Source organism: Denticeps clupeoides, chromosome 18, assembly GCF_900700375.1.
Source record: "Denticeps clupeoides chromosome 18, fDenClu1.1, whole genome shotgun sequence".
Classification (NCBI taxonomy): domain Eukaryota; kingdom Metazoa; phylum Chordata; class Actinopteri; order Clupeiformes; family Denticipitidae; genus Denticeps; species Denticeps clupeoides.
In genome coordinates, this window is record NC_041724.1 from 14,012,478 (window position 1) to 14,029,707 (window position 17,230).

At 41.3% G+C, this 17,230-nt stretch overlaps 1 long non-coding RNA gene across 1 annotated transcript; it reads left to right on the top strand.

The window, feature by feature from the left end:
* The first annotated feature begins 13,626 nt into the window (after nt 1-13,626).
* Nucleotides 13,627-16,211, top strand: LOC114768605 (uncharacterized). Its single transcript, XR_003743076.1, has 3 exons — nt 13,627-13,690; nt 15,735-15,839; nt 15,919-16,211. It is a non-coding gene; the product is annotated as an uncharacterized LOC114768605 (long non-coding RNA).
* Nucleotides 16,212-17,230: the final 1,019 nt, after the last annotated feature.

Below are 17,230 nucleotides of genomic sequence, written 5' to 3' on the forward strand. Positions count from 1 at the left end.
CACACATCCCTCTCTCTTGACCAGTGGAAGAGAGAGAGAGAAGAGAGGCGAGGCCTCCAGCTTCACGCTGTGGACCACTTGCACTCACTCGTTTAATTGCTTCAGTGTCTTTTCCACACAATGGCGGTGGCCTCTGCCCAGCGTGAGCTCTGCACACCGCGGTAGGGAGGAGGGGGCCGATCGACTCTCACCATCCTGTGGCTTTAATGTCATTATTTCCACTTTTTTATTGTAACTGCAGAAGACGAGCGTCTCCCTGGGCGCAAAGTTTTTTTTTTTTTTCTTCTTTCTTAAGTCTTTTGGCAATTCTGTGCACATGAGGTCTTCTGAGCCGCAGAGAGTAGCAAATCGAGTTCAGGGGTAATTTATGTGTGCGTGCGGAGGTGCGTGGTGAGGGGAGATTTCATTTCCTCTAGGGTCAGCACTCTTCCTTCCTCTGTTTCTTCTGAGAAGACGGTGGAGGGGGGGAAAAAAAGGATGCTTGACGAGAACAGGCGAGGGAAATGGTGGGAATGGGTCCCCGGTAGAGGTGTAGGCTCCGTTAGCCTGGCGGCGGCGGAGAGGCAGATGGCCCGGCCACCTCGCCTCTCACAGGAAGCGGGCTCTTCCTTCACACTCCGGCCGTTGAGGTCATGGAGGTGGGCTGGAAGGTAATTGGCAGCCCTGAGATGGGCTGAGCAGTCACGTGTGGGCGGCTGAGGGGGCGGGGCTCAGGCAAATAACGAAATAAAACCAATGAGCAGGAAGAAAAAAAGTCGTAATTAATGAAGGGACGATAGTAACGGGTCGATAGCGAGCGGTTTCTCGGGGTAATATCAGCCGCTTCATCTCGCTGCTTGTGAAATGAACGTCAATGGGGCTCACGGCAACACGGCGAGACGCGGCAAGCGGCGTAATGAGTCAAGAAGACTGCGCGGCCACCGGCCCTAATGATGTGGCACGTCATTTCTCACCGAGGACCGCTGCAATGTCACAGAGTCGCAACGTACCATTTGTCTCGAATGCGGCGAGCGGTACATCACCCATGTCACACAGGTGAGGCCGGGACCGGGGTGGGTAATGGTCCCCCAAAAAACAAATGTCCAGCTGTCGTCACAGTTCACATGCGCTTCTGTTTCGTCCTTTAATCTGACCCGTCCTCGTACGGCCGTGTCGGCTGTCGGCTGATTTATGGCTTTATCTTGCCTCGCCGCTGTAGAGGTGTCGCAGGTGGCTTGGCGTGATGGACTCTCGGCCGTTGCCTGTCGCTCAGGTCTGATCTGCCGAGGGCGCGCCGGGCTTCTATAGGTCAGCGGGCGCAGGCTCGGGCAAAGGGAGGCCTCTGGAGCGATGATGAGGGAAATGAAAATGAAATGATGCGGCACTGTAATGAGGGGCTTGGCATCTCAACAACCCCCCCAACCCAGTCCAGTCGAGCGGCACCTTCACAACGTCTCCCAAATAACATAACACCAGTCTGTCGTCTTATTAAGCAGAGGGGCTTGCATGCATCTTCATTAAATGCCTATTAAGCAATGACAGCAGAAATATTACAAACTGACCTCCTCGCGCCCAATACCGCACAGGGAAGATAAAGGGTAACGCCATTGATTTATGTTTACGGGCTTAGAAATAAAGTTATTTGGTGGAGGTGTAAAGGCTAAATAAATCATCGTTAGACTGAAGAGAACCTGCTTCTCTGCGTTCTTGTCGAGGAGACACCTGACAGGAGTGCGAAGCGAAGGCCACGTACGTCTTTTCGCTTCGGATCAGCAGGGACAGCAGAGAGGTGGGTGGTGAGAAAGAAGAAAAAAAAAAAAGTTCATGCACATTTACTCAACTGCAGATTTTAACAGAATGCGGTAGGGTAAAACCAGTTCGCTCTCACATTCGCATGTAGAATATATATGATTTACAGAACTTTTTGTTTTAGATAGAAAGTGCATTGTGAGATCTTTATAGATCAAGTGCAACATCAACATAGACATATCAAGGGGTACAGTAACATACCTCGCATACCTGCTGCTGTTACTGTGGAAATTATACTCGTAATGCCAAAAACCAGAGGTGACCTTTGAGCCACGAGAACGCCACGTCACAGTGACCTTTGGCCACTTATCAAATCATTGAGTCCAAGTGAACATTTGTCACAAATTAGAAAAAAAGGTGGTGTTGACCTTTGGCGACGAAAGCTAAATCAGATCATCTTTTAAAAAAAGATCAGTCCATCAAGCTGCTCGTGAGGCATAAATCTGCCTGTATGCAGCTCCACCATTCCGGCACCACGGCCGTGGACTGGCGGCGTCGGGCGCCAGCTCAGATAAAAGGAGACCCTGCATTCAAGCCATCTGACCAGCACAAGCTGAACTGTGTGCTTTCGTGCCCCGAGCTCTTTCGGAGGATCACCAGTCCTGAGCAGGCGTCGGAGGAGCAGGAACCCTGGAGAGAGACACCACCCAGCACACATTCATCACGTGGGAACTGCCTCTCTCTTTTCACTTGGTGGCCCAAATCTATGCCCATATATATATACATATGTGTATATATATATATATACACATACATACATACATACATACATACATACATACATATACATATATATATATATATATATATGGATTTGTTTCATGAACTTATTTATTTGATTGTTTGTGCACAGGTTTGTGTGCCATTATTTTATGTAGGACACGGTATGAAAAACACAATGTCAACAACAGAGAGGATAAAATAAAAATAAGAGCTTTGTAGTTCTCATTTCTCAGCAGAGGGAATCAAATGCAACCTCGAAACATTTTGTAAGAAAAACACAGAGTGTGGGGAAAGAGACCGTCCTTCCCTCGGCTCTGAAATCTTAATTAGTCCAAGCAGCGCAAATCCACTCCAGAACGAGGAAAGCATCAAAGAACCAATTTCCCGACTGTCCGACTGAAGAATGTTTTAAAAAAATGAAAGGACTACATATGTATATATATATATATTTTTTGTATTTCCTCGCTTATTTCCTGTTTGCATATTCAATGAAAACATCAGAAATCATTTCACTTTTCAGGCATCTTCTTGACTCACCTCCATCCAGCTGAAGGTAACCTCAACCCTCACAGATCTGCGCTCATTAAAGTTTCACTCTGCCGTCCGTGATTAAACATCAGACCTTATTACTTTTTCGTAATAAAAAACGCGTGGTGTGGGGTGCCTCCTACCTGGGGCTAATTTATTCCGCTCTGCGCGTCTCGCTGAAGGCGGCTGTGGATGTTTCTATACAGTCAATACCAATCACAAGGTCACAGTCGCTGAGCTTGTAGGTTTTTTTTTTTATCAACGTGACGGTGGGACACGTGGTCTGCAATGTGCTACGTGCCTGTAGGCACCAAAGCTGGACTTGTGGACTTAAAAAAAAAAAGATAAATAAATAAAATGGCCTTGACATTTTGACCCAGGCTGGCCAATATTAAGGCCTTGGTGCTCATTCGAAATGAGTGCGCTCACCACAAAGGGCTTTGGTAGAACTCATCCCAATTTTCCCAAAAGAGTCGTGCTCTTTAACCAGATTTCCAGATAGACGTATCATTGCATACTAAACACAGGGAGCGTGATAAATATTTTAAATTAAACTTTCTTACAGATGTACCCAGCAAATCAAACTTCCTCTAAATGTCCTCCAAACGTCTTTTTGTAGCGTTCCTTCTCCATTCACTTCGCCTTTGGGGAGGACATTGTCGAATGTTTTTAAGACATTAGAGGGATGTCATGATGGGACATGAGGAAACGTTAGAAATATTATTTTCGCTTTTATTTCATGTTACATTATTATATCTTGATATATTATTAAACACACAAACCCAGCAAACAAGCTAATGTAAAAAAAAAAGCAAGATAAGGCTGCGGTTAACCACAACAACTTTCGATCCCAAATTCCCTGGCTGAAATGTCCATGGCAGCATTGTATATTTTGGGAAATTTTGGTTTAGTTCTGAAAGAAGTCACATCATAATAATTAATCAAAAATGTTAATAAACATTCCAGAAAAATGAATCCTGTCAGTGTCCCCATTATAATACAACCAAATCAGAACGTTTCGAACGTGTCATTGAAGTAGGACTTCTGATTGAGATCTGTCCCTGAGGGTTTACTTTACAGCTCACTCAAATCAGGTTACTGACCTCATTTGAGTAGAAAACGATGAATGTTTTTTACTTTATCAGGGAAGCCAACTAGTTATTACAACAACTGATATTACAACAAGTTAGCTAGCTTATGCATTTAAATAAAATTAAAAAAGCATACAAGTCAAACTGAGAATTCTAACTGAAAGATGTCAGTCATCTTTGAAATTAATTTTGTCTATAGTCAATAATACATAATTGGCTTTACTGAGTCCATTGAGTGCATATATTGAGTGCAAATTGAAAACAAACTTAGATTGCAGAAAAAACAGGTTAAACTAGTGGAACATGTAGTCTGACCACCCTAAGGAAGTCCCACTAAACATTAGATATCTTATGGATGTCCAGATCATGTCTAAATTGTGTCTGTCAGTCTACAGTAAGACCAATTTTCAACTTTTACACAATGTTTTTTTTTGGTCCAAGAAATTGGATCCAGTGCCAAAAGACATGTTGAAGCGACGTCATTTTCAGATCATCTTTACAGATCCACTGTTGGTCCTTTGAAGGTGCAGACTAAGACTGTGAACGCCATATGAATTGTTTTTTTTAGCCTTCTGAACATCCATTATTTACATTTGTAGGACTTCCATATAAGGGCTCATTCTAGTCCAAATGAGGTCATTGTGTTAGTTCAGTGAGAATCTACCAATGTAAATGGTCATGAAAATAAAGAAAACACATTGAATGAGAAGGTGTGTTCAAACCTTTGGCCTTTACTGTATGTAACCAGGTGATTTATTTTGAGCAGAAAAAACAGCTACCTGCTTCCTGCTGCGTCTGTGGCTTTAAGATGAGTGTCATGATCCGGACCGGCAGGGACGCAGGTCCGGACGCAGCTGATCTACGCCCGCTGAGATCCAGGGAACCGTGGATGGTCGGGAGGACGTCTGCCCCACAGATCCATGTCCAAGGTTCCATGAATGGACGTCCCCCGACGCCGCCGTCTCGTCCGGATTCCAGCGACGCACCTCCGGTAATCGCCAGTTCCCCGCCATGATCCATGTCAGGTTTTTTAATCAGTTCCCCAAGCGTGACAGACTCTCGGCGGCCTACGAAAGCTACCGTGGGGTCGAGGAGACCGGTCGCGCAGTTCAGGTGCTCCCGGCGTTAACCGAGACGAGGGAGGCGGCAAACTTTCCAGCGGGGCGTACCGGAGACTGACCGGAGTGACGGTGCCTGCGGACGGCGGACAGGACGCCGGTCCCCCACGGACGAGCCGTGCTTTGGCCCGGGCCTGACGCCGCCGGTGCAGGACAACCGCCACTCGTCCTTATGGACTTCTCCCCCCTTTCATGGACCGTTTTGTGGGCACTCCCAGGTGGTAGTGCTTTTAGGGGGGAGTACTGTCATGATCCGGACCGGCAGGGGTTGACTCCGGATCCGGGGTCCGGACCGGAGTTTCATGTTCGTCCTGTGTAATGTTCCCTGATCGTGTTCACCTGGTGTCTATTTATATAATTGTATAAAACTATCCTGTTCGTGTCTGTTCACCGTCGGGTCATTGTGCGTGTCAATGTTCCCTTGTCTCGTGAAGTTCGTATTAAACCCCTGTCCTGTGATCATGCGAATGCGTCCTCCTTCATGCCATGTCCAGCCCACCCGTGACAATGAGTTTTAAGACGTCGTCATCACCCATGGACGGGCCCTGCAGTGCTTTCGTTCTGTGAGTGACTGTGAGAAGTGGTTATCTGGGATGGTTTTGTGTTAATCTGCTATTGGTAGTGGATGCACAGGCAAACTATTTTTCCTTACAAATATGGGGACTTATGTGTGTGACTGCATATGTGTATGACTGCAGATCGCCTTCACATTTCTAATCACTTCTCTGTTTCTACTTGTGCAAATGGATTAATGAAATTTTCCCGATCCGCCAAGGTGCCACTGAGGTGCAACTGCAACCGTCCCCACACACTGCTCCCCGGGCGCCTCTCATGGCTGCCTACTGCTCACTCAGGGTGATGGGATAAATGCAGTGGACAAATTTCACTGTGCGCACCGTGTGCTGAGCTGCTGTGTATCACAATCTCTTCACTTAAAAAATAGATTTATAAGAAGTTCCTGAAGTGTCGTCACTTCCTTGTTCCTGGGCTCGACTCTGCAGGTCAACACCACCCAGCCTGATGTATATAAGGATGGTGAAAGGTCACAGAAAAGGGGATGGAGAAGCTCTGGATACGCTTGACTGGAAAAACACCTCTCCTTCCCGTTCGTGTAGATATGAGTGAGGGACCTTGGTGGGTGGTATGTGCATTTTATCTGGGTGCTGACCTTGGGGTTGAGGCCTGAAGTTTTGGCCTAGTGTTACTGTTTTTACTAGGAGGCCAAATGTTTGAGTTGAAGCTGTCTTTTGTTTGATCTTTTCTGTGGAATTTTGTGAGGTCTGTGAGGTTTTGAGTTATTGTTTTGGGTGTTTTCATTTTTCGGTGGTTTATCTTACTGTTATTGTATAGCTTTATTCCTGTCGTTCCATGTAATTACTGTTTGATTCTTATTTCTTTTGGAATGCATTAGGCCTAGTACACACTTTCTGTGTCACATGTAACAATCATATGTTATGTCCCATCTTCCCTGGCACCCCCAGGACGTAGCATAGGAATTGAGAAAAATGGAAAGAAATAAGTGGCACTTTGGGAAAGCATGATGTGTATAACTGTACGTCACAGCAATGCGCAGGGCATGTTGGAATATCCACAGTGCAGGACATGTAATGTCTTTCAGGCATTATGGTCAATTTTACTCCTTTGCTTTTACCCCAAATCAAAGTGTGTCGGCCCAAACTATTTCAAGGTGACAGATGGCCAGTCCATCATTATCTACTGCTCACCTCAACTCTCTTTTCATTCTCCTCACTGTTCCTTCCTTCACCATTCTTGGCCATAAGTGCTGAAGAAGGTCCTCAGGAAGCAAACATTTGGCAGCATCTGCTGGAAGGGCCTGCCTTTTGTTTGCTGGCAACCTTGTCTGTGCCTCTCGTCTCACTTTTTTTTTTCTTGGCAGATGCTCTCAGAGCATCCCAGTTAACAAAAGTTATTAATTCAATGTTGAAGGAAGTTTACCCATATGGTTGAGGATTCAGCTTCAAATCACAAAAGCCATTTCATCAGCTTTGTCTGTCCCCTGATGCACTAGTCCATTTTAGTTTGCAAATAGGTTCTAGCATCCAACGTCAGTATGGATTCAATGCTTTTTCATGACAGCTCCTTCAGGACTAATTTGGCGTTTTATTGTACATCCTATACAGGCCCTGCAGTGAATAGGTGGATATGCTGAAAGTAAAAAAAAAAGCCTAGTAGTCTTTGCTACTAGGCTTTCTAGATTTCACCTTATTTCAAAACTCACCAGTCTCCCTGCTGCCTTTCAGTAGAGCCAGTGTAAGAAGCTCAATAACCTCACAGTACATGGTTGCATGTGTGTAGAAGGCAAATCGTTTCAGTAAGTAAATAGTGTGTTGCTGATCGAGCGTTTCCTCAGCACTGTAATAAATAAAAAGAGCTGGAATTAGCTAGATTAATTAGTGGGCTAGGATTCCACTCCTGTCCAATCAGAAGTAGCTAAGATATAATGTGTGTATATTAGATTGTGTCTGTGTTTCAAATTAGCCCTACTGCCCTGTATACAGTATGCAGACCTTGTATATAAGACAACTCAGCTTATTCAGTATTAAAACCCTCATTACAACACACATTGGGTGCCATTGCATTAGTCAACACAAATACGTATTTCAAAAACACCTTATAATGTTAAAAACCTGACATTTCTTGCCCCCGCTATGAAATATGTAAAGATTTAAGATTATTGAAAGAGACTGGCGTCTGATGTTAAGCTTAGGGGAAGAGTTAAAAGTCTTGTTACAAGTGTTGTAAATGTAGAGACACATTTTGTAATATAACAGCCACATAGCTATCTTCAAAAAGAACATATAAAAACAAACGACTGTGTGTGTGTGTGTGTGTGTGTGTGTGTGTGTTTGTAAACCTACCAATATGTGGACATTGACCTGACTGCACACCAATAAGGTGGGGACGTGTGTCATCGTGGGGACCAAAAACCAAGTCCCCACAAAGTTAACCATGCTAGCATGTATATTTCATCAAAATAAGCCTACCCCTTTAATATCTCCAAAGTCCCCAAGATGGACATTTTCTTGAAAAGCATTGTGTATGTGTGTGCCTGGAATTGCTCACAGTGTGTACACGCCAACTAGGGTTGAAGAGGGTAATTGCAATTGCAGATACACACAGTAACACGTGGTACAGCAATGCTGAACTCTTATTGGCTCGTCTTGATGACGTCACGGACCATCAGAAACCAATGAGAGAGCTAATTGTTAATAAGTGCCTCAGTTAGCAAGACTGAGTTTGCTGAGCTATAGCACCATCCAGATCTATGTAAGCTAACTTTAACTGCAAGAAAAAAATCATTTAAAGATTCATACTTTTATGATACACATTGTGTTAGGGGTAAATAATATTTCTTTCAATAGTAAAGTGTTTTAGTAAGAAAAGCTATGACAATGCTAGCTAGTTAAATGGTACTAGCTTAGTTAGCACATGCTAGTTTCTGTTATTTATGGATATTTAAAATTACAATTATTACTATATCTTCCATAGACGTTTTCACTAAGCAGTAAGAGAAATAATGTGCTAAGAAAAATGGCTCGGAGGCGACAAAGCCCAATAAACAATGCCATTTTTCACATCACCACCTGCCGTGATAAAGCAGGGCTTGATGTTAAATACATCAATTCCTATAAAGGTGAGCAAAGCAGATATATTATCTTAAACTAATTACTATGAGGGAAAGTAGGTATGAATGTGGGTTGTGATTCACAAATTAGGCAGGGGAGTGTTTGCCGAGTCAGATATTTTCAAAGGAGATTTCATACTGGAGTACAGAGGAGACCTTATCGATCCAGAAGAAAGTAAACGAAGACGGCGAATTTACCACAACTCCCTAAAAGGATTTATGTTCGATTTCATCTGGCATGGAAAATTCTGGACGTGAGTACAAATGGATTTATATATTTTCCTTTGTTTTGATGTATAACTGTATTAAATATTTAAAAAATATATTTGAAAACTCGCTGCTAAAACTAGTATTAGTTTTTTATTAGTATTCTAGTTTTGTTGCCACATGTGGGAACTCGTGTCTTGTGTGGAGTTGCACAGCATGGGGAGCATTTAGATCATTTATCATCGCTAAACCGCCCATAACAGCTTTAAATGTGTATTATTAATTTTTTCAAGTCAGATGTGGAGTCAAAATGGGTTACATAACGTCGCTCAGACACACAGGGATTGTGGGTAATATGGTTGTTTTCTTCTGATGGAACAGAATTATTTCATCATTTGTCTGTCAGCATTTAAGGTACTTATTGTAAACATGCCATACTATATTGACTTATTTACAGTTGGCTTCTAATAGTTAAGATAGCAGCTCATGCATGGTTCCTGCTCAGGTCTGAATATTTTCCAGAAATACAAAAAAAAAAATGTTTATTTGTTCAGCTATTTGAAGTAGATTTATAATGTCTGCATATATCAGTTGTGTCATCACAAGATCACAAAAAATTGTTTAACAATTTATATATTATATTGATAATATAAAATTAAGTAATACAAACTAACAATAGTATAATTTTGCATTTAATAACTATTCTCTTTATTCAAATTCAGTATTGATGCTGCAAGGGATGATGGCACCCTTGGAAGACTGGTTAATGATGATCACATTAACCCCAACTGCAAAATGAAAAGAATCATGGTGGAAGGAAAGCCTCATTTGTGCCTTTTTGCCTTAAAAGACATAACACCTGGAGACGAGATTAGATATAATTATGGCCATGCTGATTGTCCTTGGAGGAATCAGGTAAGAATTGTAAAAGATATTTTGAAATCTGATATTTATATAAATTAAGATTTTAGTATTAATTAATTGTAATATTATGTTTGTTCATAAAGTTTTAACAATCAGAATAATTCACACATGCTCGCATCCATTTTACTGTTATTGGTTTACTGGGCTTTTCATATGTTTGCAGCCCTGGTCCTGCATTCGAATTCTGTAACAAATATTGAATCTAGAGAATTGTGGTTGTTTTGTTTATTTCACTGAAGATGCATCATCACTATACCTACTTAAGCATATTCTCTGCATCTGTATTTATTTAAAAATGCTTTTGCAACCTGACACTGTTCAGCTTTTTTATCTTTTACCAGTATTTGGGGACTTATTGGGGATTCCTTTGATAATTTCAGGAAGAAAGAAGTGGAATGGAAGGAGCCAGTAACTGTCCCAGGTCAGAAAACGCCTCTGAAAAGGATCTACATTACACCCAAAGTTCATTGGATAACTGCACCCTCAACAATCAGGTATAAAACTACTGTTTAATTACCCGATATTATCCATACTTTTAGAATGAGAGTGTGCATTTTAAAGTTATGCAAACATAACTTTCATATTTGGTCTAATTGTTGGCTGTTTTGTTCATTCCAGGAGACAATAAGTGGTGTAGACAGAGCTAATATCTTCCCCAAATCAGATGGTACCTCTGAAGACATTCAGCATTCCACAGACTGTTCACAGGTTGAGACTTTCCACATTCAGGTATGATACTTCTTTTTAAAATGTAATTTTAATATAATATACGTTAAGTCCCCACACTGTGCAATGTGCATGATATATGTGAAGTCCCCATGAACTATTGTGTATCACAAATCTTTTTGAAAGATTCACAAGACTCAGGATGAGAAGTGCTGCACCTCCCCCACTATGTCCCCACATTGTCTTCTAAAATTAAATCTCTATACTAAGTCCACACACTACACCTATTTTGATCTATTAGGATTTTGTAACACATGTACAACTCTTAGTACATTTAAACATTGAAAATATGTAGTGTGATTGTAGAATGGCAACGTATCTTTTATGTTTGGATTAATGGCTGACTGTTTTGTTCATTTTAGGAGACAATAAGTGGTACGAACCAAGCCAGTAACTGCCCCAAATCAGATGGTGCCTCTGAAGACAATCAGCATTGCACAGACAGTTCACAGCATGACAGTATCTTCCACATTCAGGTATGAAACTGCTCTTTTTTTATGTATTTTAATTACCATATACGTTAAGTCCCCACAATGTGCAATGTGCATGATATATGTGAAGTCCCCATGACGTATTGTGTATCACAAATGTTTATGAAAGATTCACAAGACTCAGGATGAGAAGTGCTGCACCTCCCCCACTATGTCCCCACATTGTCTTCTAAAAAAAATTTCTACACTAAGTCCACACACTACACCTATTTTGATCTATTAGGATTTTGTAACAAAATTAATTATTTTAATGACATGTATAACTGTTAGTACATTTAAACATTGAACATATGTAGTGTGGTTGTAGAATGGCAACATATCTTTTATGTTTGGTCTAATGGCTGACTGTTTTGTTCATTATAGGAGACAATAAAGGGTATGAACCAAGCCAGTAACTGCCCCAAATCAGATGGTGCCTCTGAAGACAATCAGCATTGCACAGACAGTCCACAGCATGACAGTATCTTCCACATTCAGGTATGAAACTGCTCTTTTTTATGTATTTTAATTACAATATACGTTAAGTCCCCACAATGTGCAATGTGCATGATATATGTGAAGTCCCCATAAAGTATTGTGTATCACAAATGTTTATGAAAGATTCACAAGACTCAGGATGAGAAGTGCTGCACCTCCCCCACAATGTCCCCACATTGTCTTCTAAAAAAAAATCTCTACACTAAGTCCACACACTACACCTATTTTGATCTATTAGGATTTTGTAACAAAATTAATTATTTTAATGACATGTATAACTGTTAGTACATTTAAAACATTGAAAATATGTAGTGTGGTTGTAGAATGGCAACATATCTTTTATGTTTGGTCTAATGGCTGACTGTTTTGTTCATTATAGGAGACAATAAAGGGTATGAACCAAGCCAGTAACTGCCCCAAATCAGATGGTGCCTCTGAAGACAATCAGCATTGCACAGACAGTCCACAGCATGACAGTATCTTCCACATTCAGGTATGAAACTGCTCTTTTTTATGTATTTTAATTACAATATACGTTAAGTCCCCACAATGTGCAATGTGCAAGATATATGTGAAGTCCCCATAAAGTATTGTGTATCACAAATGTTTATGAAAGATTCACAAGACTCAGGATGAGAAGTGCTGCACCTCCCCCACAATGTCCCCACATTGTCTTCTAAAAAAAAATCTCTACACTAAGTCCACACACTACACCTATTTTGATCTATTAGGATTTTGTAACAAAATAAATTATTTTAATGACATGTATAACTGTTAGTACATTTAAAACATTGAAAATATGTAGTGTGGTTGTAGAATGGCAACATATCTTTTATGTTTGGTCTAATGGCTGACTGTTTTGTTCATTATAGGAGACAATAAAGGGTATGAACCAAGCCAGTAACTGCCCCAAATCAGATGGTGCCTCTGAAGACAATCAGCATTGCACAGACAGTTCACAGCATGACAGTATCTTCCACATTCAGGTATGAAACTGCTGTTTTTTATGTATTTTAATTACAATATACGTTAAGTCCCCACAATGTGCAATGTGCATGATATATGTGAAGTCCCCATAAAGTATTGTGTATCACAAATGTTTATGAAAGATTCACAAGACTCAGGATGAGAAGTGCTGCACCTCCCCCACTATGTCCCCACATTGTCTTCTAAAAAAAAATCTCTACACTAAGTCCACACACTACACCTATTTTGATCTATTAGGATTTTGTAACAAAATTAATTATTTTAATGACATGTATAACTGTTAGTACGTTTAAACATTGAAAATATGTAGTGTGGTTGTAGAATGGCAACGTATCTTTTATGTTTGGTCTAATGGCTGACTGTTTTGTTCATTATAGGAGACAATAAAGGGTACGAACCAAGTCAGTAACTGCCCCAAATCAGATGGTGCCTCTGAAGACAATCAGCATTGCACAGACAGTTCACAGCATGACAGTATCTTCCACATTCAGGTATGAAACTGCTCTTTTTTTATGTATTTTAATTACCATATACGTTAAGTCCCCACAATGTGCACTGTGCATGATATATGTGAAGTCCCCATGACGTATTGTGTATCACAAATGTTTATGAAAGATTCACAAGACTCAGGATGAGAAGTGCTGCACCTCCCCCACTATGTCCCCACATTGTCTTCTAAAAAAACATTTCTACACTAAGTCCACACACTACACCTATTTTGATCTATTAGGATTTTGTAACAAAATTAATTATTTTAATGACATGTATAACTGTTAGTACATTTAAACATTGAAAATATGTAGTGTGGTTGTAGAATGGCAACATATCTTTTATGTTTGGTCTAATGGCTGACTGTTTTGTTCATTATAGGAGACAATAAAGGGTATGAACCAAGCCAGTAACTGCCCCAAATCAGATGGTGCCTCTGAAGACAATCAGCATTGCACAGACCGTCCACAGCATGACAGTATCTTCCACATTCAGGTATGAAACTGCTCTTTTTTATGTATTTTAATTACAATATACGTTAAGTCCCCACAATGTGCAATGTGCATGATATATGTGAAGTCCCCATAAAGTATTGTGTATCACAAATGTTTATGAAAGATTCACAAGACTCAGGATGAGAGTGCTGCACCTCCCCCACTATGTCCCCACATTGTCTTCTAAAAAAATCTCTACACTAAGTCCACACACTACACCTATTTTGATAATGACATGTATAACTGTTAGTACATTTAAATTTTGAAATTATGTAGTGTGCTTGCAGAATGCAAACATTACTTTTACATTTGGTCAAATTGCAATCAGACAGTCAGAATTGCACTGCCAGTTCACAGGTTGAGAGTATCTTCCACATTCAGGTATGAAACTGTTCTTTTCAATGTATTTTTATCATAATATCGAATCTCGAATTCCGATCCGCCAAGGTGCAACTGAGCAAAGCACTGTCCCCACACACTTCTCCCCAGGCGCCTTTCATGGCTGCCTACTGCTCACCAACGGTGATGGGTTAAAAGCAAAGGACACATTTAGTTGTGTGCACATGTGCTGTGTTGCAGTGTATCACAATGACAATCACTTCTCTTTTACTTAATAAACATTAAGTCCTTTCAATGTAAATATATGTGACATCCCTACAAAGTAGAATGTGCTTCACCACTATTGTTGAAAGGTTAATAAGACTCAACAAGTTTTGTGTACGTGCCTCAGCAGGTACCCACGTTGTCTTCTAAAATGAAGGCTTTAGTGAAATAGCTAAGAGACTCCATGGTAGCATGAAATGGAGTCTACAACTGACATAAGTGGCTCAGGTAGTGCAGCTCGTTCAGGATCAAATTCAAATTTTATTTGTCACATACACAGTCATACATGATATGATATGCAGTTTTAACAAAAGTGTTTAAGTGTTAGGATATGTTAGGAAGTGTTCAAGTGTTAGGTATATCAATGCAAGCTATGGCAAGAAGGTTTGTGTAGAGTCCAGAACATGAAGGCACTACCAGGAAACAGGCCAGTACATCAGAAGACATGGAGGAGGCAGTAGAAGGGCAACCCAGCAGCAGGACCGCTACCTCCACCTTTGTGCAAGGAGGAACAGGAGGACCTCTGCCAGAGCCCTGCAAAATGACCTCCAGCAGGCCTCTCTGCTCTGCTCAAATGGTCAGAAACAGACTCCACAAGGGTGGTATGAGGGCCCGATGTCCATAGATTGGGGTTTTGCTTACAGCCCAACACTGTGCAGCATGTTTGGCATTTGCCAAAGAACAACAAGATTGGCAAATTCGCCACTGGCGCCCTGTGCTCTTCACAGATGAAACCAGGTTCACACAGAGCACATGTGACATGTGACAGTCTGGAGACGCCATGGAGAACATTCTGATGCCTGCAACATCCTCCAGCATGACCAGTGTGGCAGTGGGTCAGTAGTGGTGTGGGGTGGCATTTCTTTAGGGGGGCGCACAACCCTCCATGTGCTCGCCAGATGTAGCTTGACTGCCATTAACTACCGAGATGAGATCTTCAGACCCCATGTGCACATCTGGGACATCATATCTCGCTTCATCTACCAACACCACGTTGCATCACAGACTGTGCAGGAGTTGGCGGATTCTTTAGACCAGGTCTGGGAGGAGATCCCTCAGGAGACCATCCGTCACCTAAACAGGAGCATGTCCAGTCATTGTAGGGAGGTCATAGAGGCACGTGAAGGCCTCATTACTGGGCCTCATTTTTACTTATTTTAAGGACATTACATCAGCCCATAGTTTGTTTTGCCACTTTAATTTTGAGTGTGACTCCAAATCCAGAGCTTCATGGGTTGATAAATTTGATTTTCATCGATAATTTTTGTGTGATTTTGTAGTTAGCACATTCAACTATGTAAAGAAGTATTTAATAAGAATATTTCATTCATTCAGATGTAGGATGTCTTATTTCTGTGTTCCCTTAATTTGTGAGCAGTGTATTTTCTCCAAGAAAGAATCAAATCCTTAACAATTTTGAATGCATTTGTTTTGTGTTTAAGTGGCTCTTGATGTAGAACCACCCATAGATCCTTCTGCAAAAGAAGTCCAGAAATCTTCAATTGAACAAGCAACAGAAATAACAAGTACCACAACTACCATGAAAGGTACTGTTTGTTAAACTTCATAGAAAGCCTTTATGAACTTAAAAATCTCTGTTTTTTCTGATGTGCTTTGTTCATTCAGGTCGAAAGGTGGTAAAGAAAAAGAAATGGGACAGTGATGAAATGAATGCAGTTGAAAAGCATCTAAACAGGTTCATCAAAACTTGTACAGTGCCAGGAAAACAACAATGTGAGGCCTGTATAAATGCTGAACCTGTTGCCTTGAAAGACAGGGATTGGTTGTCTGTAAAGTTCTTTGTGAAGAACAAAATCACTACCCTTAAAAGAAGAATGTAAAGTCAGTTATTTTATTTTGTTTGGTATCTTATTTTCTGGTATTTTAGATTTCTGGTTATTACATTTGTTTTAAAAGGATCTTAGAATCTCTTTTTTTTTTTTTTGGAAATGGGTGCAATTCAGTAAAGTGTCTTTGAATCGAATGTAAATATGTACAGAATACTGTTCAGAATGCTACATAAAAATAGCAAATTTTTGTTATTAAATTTTGTTATTAAATTTTGATCTTTTCATTCATTATAGCTGCATCCCAGCTGTTTCGTCCCCATGTTGTTCACAAGTACCTACATCTTACAGTTAACCAGACAGTTCACTATGTGTGTCTGCTGGTCCTCACAAGTGATGTCTACCAGACAAGGTCCCCAGTTTGTAGGAAAATGTCACATTGCTTTATTAATGTATTTTCTATATTTTAAAGTGACAGTCATTTTTAAAGCCTCAAATGAAACATAAATCTATCTTTAGATTTTTCATAAAGCCTTTAGAAATGCACGTCCCCACGATGTGGCATCGTGCATGTAGTCCCCAAATTGCGGCTACACAAGTATGTGTGTGTGTGTGTGTGTGTGTGTGTGTGAGGGAACAAATCTCAATGCCTATGGGGGCGCTTTGCCATACAGACCCCAGTACAACAGTTTTATTATACGTACAAGAGAAGAGGCAGAGGACTGCTTGGGGATGAGTTCGCCCGCCTCTGTTCTTCAGTTCAGCGCCGTGGCTGAAGGTCACCTCGAGCTAGACAGGGAATATCAAAAGCGCCCGTCTCTCTGTATGGTGCCTCTCCAGGCCCGGCCCTTTCAGTCGCACTCTCTCCTCTCAAATCAGCCGCGCTCTCTTCCCCGCGGCCCCCGCTGACGCGCCGCCCACGGATCTCCAATTCATCGGCCTCCGGCCCCCCGAATTAAATGCGCAAGAACTGGGCCTTTACACAGCCGCTTCACCTTCGGTGCCGAGCAGTGAGGGCCACGCTGTGTTTAACTACAGAAAGCCCTACAACGGGGTGAGGCATCTCATTTGGTTGGTCTCAAGACCCACATAGAAAATGACGTGAGAGCAAGGACGTGCCGCCGAGCGAGGGTCATTAAAAGTTACATCTG